Genomic DNA, 9,363 nt, shown 5'->3' with positions numbered 1-9,363 from the left:
ATAAACTTATTAGAGTTACTTGATATTTTCAAATAAAAGATATTAATTATTTTTCTTTTCAATTACTGAATAATACTAATATGTAATTTTCAAAAAATTTCATAGACTTATTGAAAATGCCCCCCCCCCCCTTTTCAATCCGGCCCCTCTGGGTTTCGGTCAGTGGAAAGTAACCCATCAAATAAAGAAAGAAAAGAACAACTCTAAGCTGTTTATAAATATATGAATGTGCTGTGTTTTGGATATCAAATGATTTTTAAACTTTTAGCCCTGATGACTGAAATGTTTTGTTTATGAATCTCAAATATCCTGAAAAAAAAGCGCAATTGTCCTATAGAAAAAGCGCAAATGTTCTTTTTAAAAAGGCGGAATGTATATTAAAAAAACGCCGGCGTTATACCAAGTTAAAATTCACTGGTGCAGTTCATGTCATTGCAGAGTGACATTTGACAAATTGAAATTGCCCCGAAAACTCTCAATTCGAAAATACAAAAATATAACAAAAATAATACACCTATAGTATACATTGTGGTTTATCTTATAAAAAATTCACACTGTTAAAAATATAATGACTTGTAAGAGTATTTGAATACAGTTATTGATTTTTTTAATTTTCACTGGATAGTGAATTCCACACTTTTGGACCACTAAAAGAAAAACTTGATTTGTATAATTCTGTATTTGATTTAGGGACAATAAAATTATCTGATGATGAAAGTCGAGTATTGTACGATTGTTTACTATTTGTAGGCACATAATAAGATTTGATAGATATTTTGGTGCCAGTTCATGTTTTAATTTATACATTAATAATGACTTGTGGTAAATTATTCTCTTAGTAACGGGAATAATTCCTGGGTCCTTAAATAGTTCAATAGATGGTTTACGAATATCGTGTTCCGTTTAAAATAAATCTAGCTGCCCTTTTTTTGCAATTTGGGTAAACTATCAATTAAAAACTTGTTACAGTTTCCCCATACTGAACAACAGTAATCCAAATGTGGAAGAATATATGCATTGTAAAATAGAATTCGTGCATTATGATTCAAGTATTTCTTGATTCTTTTTAATAACGCCAATGAAGAATTAACTTTTTTGATAATATGATTAATTTGATCATACCAAGACAGAGCTGCGTCAACAAAAATACCAAGGACTTTTTGACAGTGACTTTCATTAATATGTTGGCCATTGCACATGACAGACAGTTTTTGTTTTGAACCTATACATATTGTCTTTGTTTTTGACACATTTACTGACATTTTGTTTTCATCACACCAATGACAAATGTTTTCTAATACAACATTGAGTGCCTGATTTATATACCTTTTATCTTTTCCAATAACAGAAATAGTGCTATCATCAGCAAATAGATCAGTGTTATGATTAGGATTATACATAAAGGCAAATCATTAATAAATATTAAGAATAATATAGAATCTAAAACTGACCCTTGAGGTACACCTGCTTTTAATGTAGATACATTTGAAAAAGTAACTGAAATGGATACGACCTGATGTCTATCGGCCAAATACGAAGTAAACAATGAAGTGAATTATAAGAACATTTATATTTATGTAATTTTTGAAGGAGCAGTTTATATGATTTAGAAGATCAAAAGCTTTACACAGATCCGAAAATACTGCCCCTACTAAATTTCCTTCATCAATGGCTCAGATCAATGGCTTAGGTCAATGGCTTTTAACCATTTATCTAACAAAGACGTCATAGCAGTTTGACAGGAATGGTTTGTACGAAAGCCTCATTGCATGACATACAACAGATTATATTTGTTTAGAAAATTCATGATCAAATGAGTTTTTACGTGTCGCTCAAGTGTTTTAGATAGTAATGGTAAAATTGCAATAGGTCTGTAGTTAGATACATCATTTTTCGAACCTTTCTTATTAAAAACTGGTATAACTGTAGCCAGCTTGAATAACGATGGGTATACTGATTTTTTTCTGATGCTTAAATTAAAAATGTGACATAATGGAACTGAAATAAGGTGTGATGACATTTTTAAAAACTTTGCACTGATATTATCAAGACCTGTTGTTTCTGACTCATCAAGTGTGATTAACTGATGGAGTACAAATTCATTGGCTATTTGTGGTATGGTAAAAAAGACATTTTCTGGTATACGACATGCATGAAATATAATTATCAAGTTTTCCAGAACAACTGGTGCTTGAGTTTGAAGTAAGATTAATATTTTCAGTAATATTTGTAAAATAGTTATTGAAAGTATCAGCAATGCTCTTTGGGTCTGTAATCGGTTTATTGTTACAGTCATTTAAAATCGCATGGTCATGATAATTTTCACTACCATTGACATTATGCAAGTGTTTCCATAATTTACTACTGTTTCCTTTTTCATGTTCTATTACATCAGTATAGAATTTTTGCTTTGAATTTTCTACGAGGTATTTAACCTTGTTTCTCCAGAATTTATAATTATACGTATCTTTTTTCTTATGATTATAATCACGTTGTTTCATGCCCTCCTTAATTTCATCATTTATCCACTCATTTTGATAAACATGATTTACTCGCTTTTTAATAAATGGATGATAAATGCTGATTCAACACTTCAGTAAAAATATTCAGTATAAGACTTAGTAGCGCTTAGTAAGTAGAAATACAATAGTATTGTATCATGGGGACACCGAGATAAATGGTGAATAAAATCAGTCTCGTTGAAATATTTTGTAGATTTATAAGTTATATAATCATGAATTTGCTTTTTCTTTTTTAACCCTCTTTTAGAAATACATACTGGATAGTGATCACTGATTTAATATTTTGGAACTGAAATATAATCAATATTTTCTGGCACATTACAATTAACATGGTCAATTAAAGTGGGGCGAAGTTTTTGTAACTCTTGTAGGTTCTGAAACCACCTGACGCATGTTGAAAATATTTTTGAGGTGTGACCACTTAGGATGTTTTTTACTTGACATTAAATCAATATTAAAATATCCCAAAATAATAGTTTCCCTATCTTCAGTGTCAACTCTCAACAACATGGTTTCAAACTTAGTAACCCATTCAGCATGACTGTTAGGTGGTCTATATATACAACCTAGTAAAATGGGCCTTTGATGAACATTGGATGGAGAGTTGTCTCATTGGCACTCATCTCACATCTTCTTATATCTAATAAATAAGTTCTATTGACTCAATTTCTTGCATTTCCAAATCATCCCGTCTAAGCGTATTTATTTGTTTTAGAGTATAAATTAAAAGCCCACCCCCACGGCCAGATTTACCAATTCTGTCTTTTCTGTGTAAATTGTACGCTAGAATATTGATTTCTTTATTCTTGATACTATTTGACAAAAATGTTTCACTCAAACATAAAATATGCGTGTTTGATTTGGATTTCGAAATTAAGTATTGTATTTCAGCAAATTTTGGTAAAATATGGTTTATATTCAAGTGGCAAATGTTAAGGGATTTATGTGGGAATATAAAAGGATTTATATGGGTATACTTGGAGCTGATCTGTGCTCAAGAAGAAAAATAGCAATACACACATATAATATGAGAATTACCATAGAATGAAATAAAATACAGGCCGTTTGTAGTACTTCTGGATTCTGCTGACGGTAGTGATGCCCAAAAATCTGGAGAAAATAGGGAATCTGGTGAAATACCTTACATTTGCAATTATTTACACTGCATCGCCATGAAATATGCCATGACTTACAGAAAGTAAATCCATCGTACACTAATGATCATTTTCCAGCGGTTTCTTTCCGACAAACGAAACTCCATGTGTGTGCCTTGCCGCAACTTTACAAACTGACTTAAATTATTTATTAAAGCGATCACTATTCGGTAAAACTATGAAACATAATACTATTTACTCTGAAATATTCGCAATTAAGTTACATCTTAATCTATAACGGGATTTCTCATGATCACTTTATATTTTTTTAGAATTCAATATGAAAAATATATAATTTAAATTTACAAATATGTTCAAAATTCATAATAACTATAGTCATATTTATTATGAATTATCTTTATTTTACTTGTGATACCTGTAAAATGAATGCGTGCAAATGTTATCAAAAGCTGCGCACAAACGTAAAATACTTGAATCCCCAAATGCGCGCAAATGTAATGCGCCTTAACATGCCTGGGAAGTTTGTAACACAAAACGTATTATAGTGGTACAGTTTTGCTGAATAAATTGAATATGAATGCACACCACTTTACATAATTAAGTCTAAAATAAGTTAAACTCATTACATGGTAATTCTTAAACACATGATAACTCCGAGCTGGAATATGTACAGAATGTATTCCATTCATGTATCAATAAAGTAATATAAAATTGAGAATGGAAATGGGGAATATGTCAAAGAGACAACAACCCGACCAAAGAGCAGACAACTGCCGAAGGCCACCAATGAGTCTTCAACGCAGCGAGAAAATCCCGCACCCGGAGGTGGTCCTCAACCGGCCCCTAAATAAAATTGTGTACTTGTTCAGTGAAAATGGACGTCACACTAAACTCCAAAACACATAAATGAACTCAAATTAAAAAACATACAAGACTAACAAAGGCCAGAGGCTCCTGACTTGGGACAGGCGCAAAAATGCGGCGGGGTTAAACATGTTTTGTGAGATCTCAACCCTCCCCTAATACCTCTAGCCATATAATACGGAAGAAATTAAATGTTGAAATAAAGGTGTCCGTATAAATACCACAAAGGACCTCCTTAATGCACTTTGAACAGTATTTTGCACTAGGGACCAGATGCGATGATATGATTGCACAAAGGACATGCAATATTGAAGTAAAAAGTATCTTATAAAAATTAAATAATTCCAAATTTGATAATCATATTTTTAGTAAAATCGAAGTTGTTCAATGTTTTATCGGCACGTGTCACATTCAATTGATTGCCACCTGTATAATAACAGTGCCGTAAGAAGCCTCTTATAAAAGTGTCAGAGGTGAAAAAAATTTGGCGAGGGGTCTGGGGGCCGCTCAAGCTAACACTACATTCTTGTAATACTACTGTATGAGCGCTTAGATCCGTGCAATGGGAAAACCGTCAACATGCACCTGACCGTCGAGGTAAAACCCCCGTCATGCCATGATTACATGCAAATATGCTATCAAACCAGTCCTTCACTTAGCATAAAAAAAATCAACAATAACATATAAATTTATTATTGTGAATTTATTTCCTGTGACTTTTCCGTGACTTTTTTTCCCATGACTATTATCCCTACAGTCATCAATAAGAAGATAGGATTAAAGGTCACAAGAAGTCGGAATATAGTTTTAAGATAATTTTTTGTCAACGATTTTAAGCAAAAGTCTTCTTAAACTTTTATATATTGAATACATTTGTAGTATGACATCAATAGTTGTACATTTTTACAAGAAAAACAAAATAACAAAAGGACTTATTGACTTGTTTCATGGCATTAAGAAGTATATCCTTTGTATGGTTCGAATTTTTTTGATCTCAATAAAAAAAAAATGCTAATACAAAAATAAGGAGCTGTGGTTTGACTGCCAATGAGACCACTATCTACCAGAGTTCAAATGACAAAGATAAATCAAACATAGGTCACTGTACGACCTTCAACAATGAGAAAGAAACCACATCGTATAGTCCGCTCTGGCATGAAAAAATGTGAAACAAATTCAAACGAGAAAACTAACGACCTAATTTATATAATACAATTTAGGAAAAACAAACATGACAGACACAAACCAACGACAACCAAACATGACAGACACAAACCAACGACAACCAAACAAAATTTTATTACTTTCAAATTTTAAACTAGAATATCACGGCCCTGTTTTAAAAAAGTACAAGACTAAAAAAGTATGAATAAACTATAAAATTAAACTAGACTCAATAATGATTTAAATATACAAAAAGATCGTTAAAGATGAGGACAATATATAATTGTAAAACTAATGTGCAATATAACTGTAATATATGAATTACATTTTGTGTAAAACAATCTGTTATGTGGAAGTATTTGGTTTATTTTAGAACTTACAATTTGTTGTTATTTCACTAATAGTCAATGATAGAAGAAAACTATATATATATATATGAGTTTCATTGTATATATCACAACAAAGTTGGAAAAAGGAGATATATACAGTCACTGCTATTTCTCATTTTGTGAGATAAGATCAAATTGTTCTTCATTTTTTCATTCAACTATCAAGCTCAAGCCCTTTACATTTTCTGCTATGGATAAATTGTTTCCCTATAAGAATATTTTTTATTAAGTTTAACCTCAACATATCTTTATGGCCCTGTCCCCAACCTGGAACTTTGCCAGTGGTAATCACGGTTATCAATTGCCACGTTTAAATGTTTTTATTATTATTAAGTGAATTTATTGTTGATGGTTAATTTGTCATAATCTCCATTTAAGTTATTGGTGATTTTTAAAATGACTACATCAGCCATTTAGTGTTGTTGGATTGCCGTCTCGTTGATTTATACCTTTATCTCCTCTTATTCTTATATATTTCCAAACAATGTTGGTGACATACTATTTGTCAGTATTTATGATAGGATTTTCATACAGACCGAGGCAAATAATATATTTGAAATCTTTCGCGACTCAATAATGATTTAAATACACAAAAATAGTCATTTAACATGTTTAGAAAAGAAATAAAACAACTTTTTCATAAATAAAAAATATTACCAGTGGAATTTTGTCAAAATTAATACATATAATATATATTTGCTAAATGTGTGCACGATCAACACCTTTACACCCCAATAAAATTACAAAAAGAAGCAATCATTTCTTATAATAACATTTTTATGCTAATAAGACCATGAATAAAGTTTTATTAACCTGTGGACTTTTTTTTGTGGAAGCACGTGTCATCACGAAAGTAACATTTCATTTTGTTATGAAGGTTAATTTTTGAATGACGATTATTTGCGACAGCGAGATTTTTTGCACCGTTAAAGTCCAGTACATTTTCGCTATAAAGTTGATTAAAAATATTTTCAAATAGCATGAAAGAACAAGCACTTACATTTTATTTTCGGTTTAAATAGCCTTAGCATGATACAAATTTGTATTTGTTTTATAATTATCACGGCCCCAATCACAGTAATTCGATTCGGTCTTTAAATCACATGGAAATAAGGAAAACATTATGTCGAAACTGCATTATTGGTTGGATCTTCTCATATAAAGAACAATAGGAAATGGGGCTGAACACTTGTTGCTGTCACACTGGCGTGTACTTCACATCCTCTGTTTTAACTTAATTATAACGTTTAATTTTTGATTGAGATAGAAAGGATCATTTATGGAACCTTTGCATGAATATCCCGAATGAACGTACATTATTATAGTGTTGTTGAAATCACTTGTTGAATCAAAATGTAGACGATTATGATATAATCTTCATTGTGAAAGATATAGACTGTTGCAAATAAATGCATGATATAAAGAAAAAGAAGAAAAGTAGTTCTAGATTGTAAAGACGGCGCCAAAAGGACGATTTTTGCGGGAATTAAGCAAACTGAATAAAATGCATGTTTTGTATACTTAAAACGGATGTCAATAAATGATACAGGATCATAAGCTTGTTAGTACTATAATATCAACTTATTTAACGTGTTTACTAACTACATGTATGTAGTTCGTCATTTTTATGTAAAACAACTTTCGAGAAATTTGTTAAACTTTTTTTTTTCACACATCTTTCAATCAGAATATCTCAAATGATAATCGCATTCCTAATACATAATCATAGAAAAGGTAACTGTTATACCTGATTACGCGAAATATTAATTTTACAATACACGATTTATTTAAGAGAACCGGAAAATTTCTTTAGGGCTCAAATACCACGATTGAATTCTCAGTTAAGATTTTTTTTGTAAAGGTACACAAATGTTACCCGATATACTTGTATTGCCATACGACATTTCCACACATTTTATATCTGTTTTATCATTGAAGCACTAATCTAAAAATATTTATTTTTATTCGAATATTGGGATGTTAGGCGACCCAATGATTTCTCTTCATATCCTACATATCATCCTTTCCCAGTGGCAACCTCAATTTTCAGCCATTCATCACAGATCTTTTACTTTGTAGGACCCATTGAGCAACAGATTAATTATACATTAAATTTCAGACGTCCTTGATATTGCATGAAATACTTGCCACTGAACGTTGAGAAGAAAACAATTTATCAATCAACAGATTTTAAAAGATATTTCGTGTATGCCAATTTATACAGTGTGTACTTCATCATAGAAAATGAAAATGAATTATCATTGATTCAGGTTCACTTGTAGACAGCCATGACAATAGAAAATAATATCAGAGAATTTCTTTCTTCGTTTTTCAGTTTTTTTTAAAGTCGTATTTTCAAACATTTCTCTACAATTTTGAGCAATAAGTGGTCAACAATATAATAATAATTTAAAACAAGATTAAAGAATAAACAAAATGAATATGGATAATAACGTTTATAAAAATTATTTCCTCGACTACCTTAACAAGGCTTGGAATGAAAATTTTAATGACACGTTTGATACTTAAATACTATACAAGAAGTAGTTCATAGAATCGGCTGCTCGGAGTTTTTATTTATTCTTATTTGTACAAACACTGTTTTTATTTTCATTGGGTGCTGTTGTTTTGTTTATATAATTATTTCAAGATTTTAAACGGTATTTATCAATTATAACAAGCTAAAAGTAATTGGATAACAAGGATAAATATATTTTAGTATTTTAGAGGTGGTTAGAATCAGTTATGCATTTCACTTGACAAAGATAAGCGCTTATTTATATATAAAGCAGTTAACGTCACGGTACCCAAATTGCATCGAGTACCCAAATTGCACCTATTTAGCAAAAATAGCAGCGGAAATCTTACAAGTTTTCCTAAAGACTAAACAGTTTGTATTTTTGAGATTTGACACTATGCACGTCTTTCAACATAGATAAATATATTTGAATATACACAAAACGTTCACAGTATATATCAACAGATGAAGTGTTCACTGGAAAAAGTAAAATGTAGGAAACGTCGCCATGCGACGTCCACAAAAAGTCATCTTTTAAAAATTAGCAAACAAAATATGTTACAAGCATTCATTTCATAAAAAATGAACAGTAAGCATGGACTAATGTCAAATTGTTCTAAATATCTGAAGAAATAAAACAAAAGATCTGTTATTCGAGTTTTAAGGATGTGAATTTAAGCATAGATGCAATTTGGGTACTCCTCATTACAGAATCATGCCGGATCGTTTGAAGGTTTGTTCAAACCCATTTTTCTATGATTCATTATGGATTCAAAATTGAATTGGTGGAG

This window comes from Mytilus californianus, unplaced genomic scaffold (assembly GCF_021869535.1).
Source record: "Mytilus californianus isolate M0D057914Y unplaced genomic scaffold, xbMytCali1.0.p SCAF_3, whole genome shotgun sequence".
Lineage (NCBI taxonomy): Eukaryota > Metazoa > Mollusca > Bivalvia > Mytilida > Mytilidae > Mytilus > Mytilus californianus.
The sequence above is the reverse complement of the archived record's forward strand: the minus strand, read 5'-3'. Positions refer to the sequence as shown.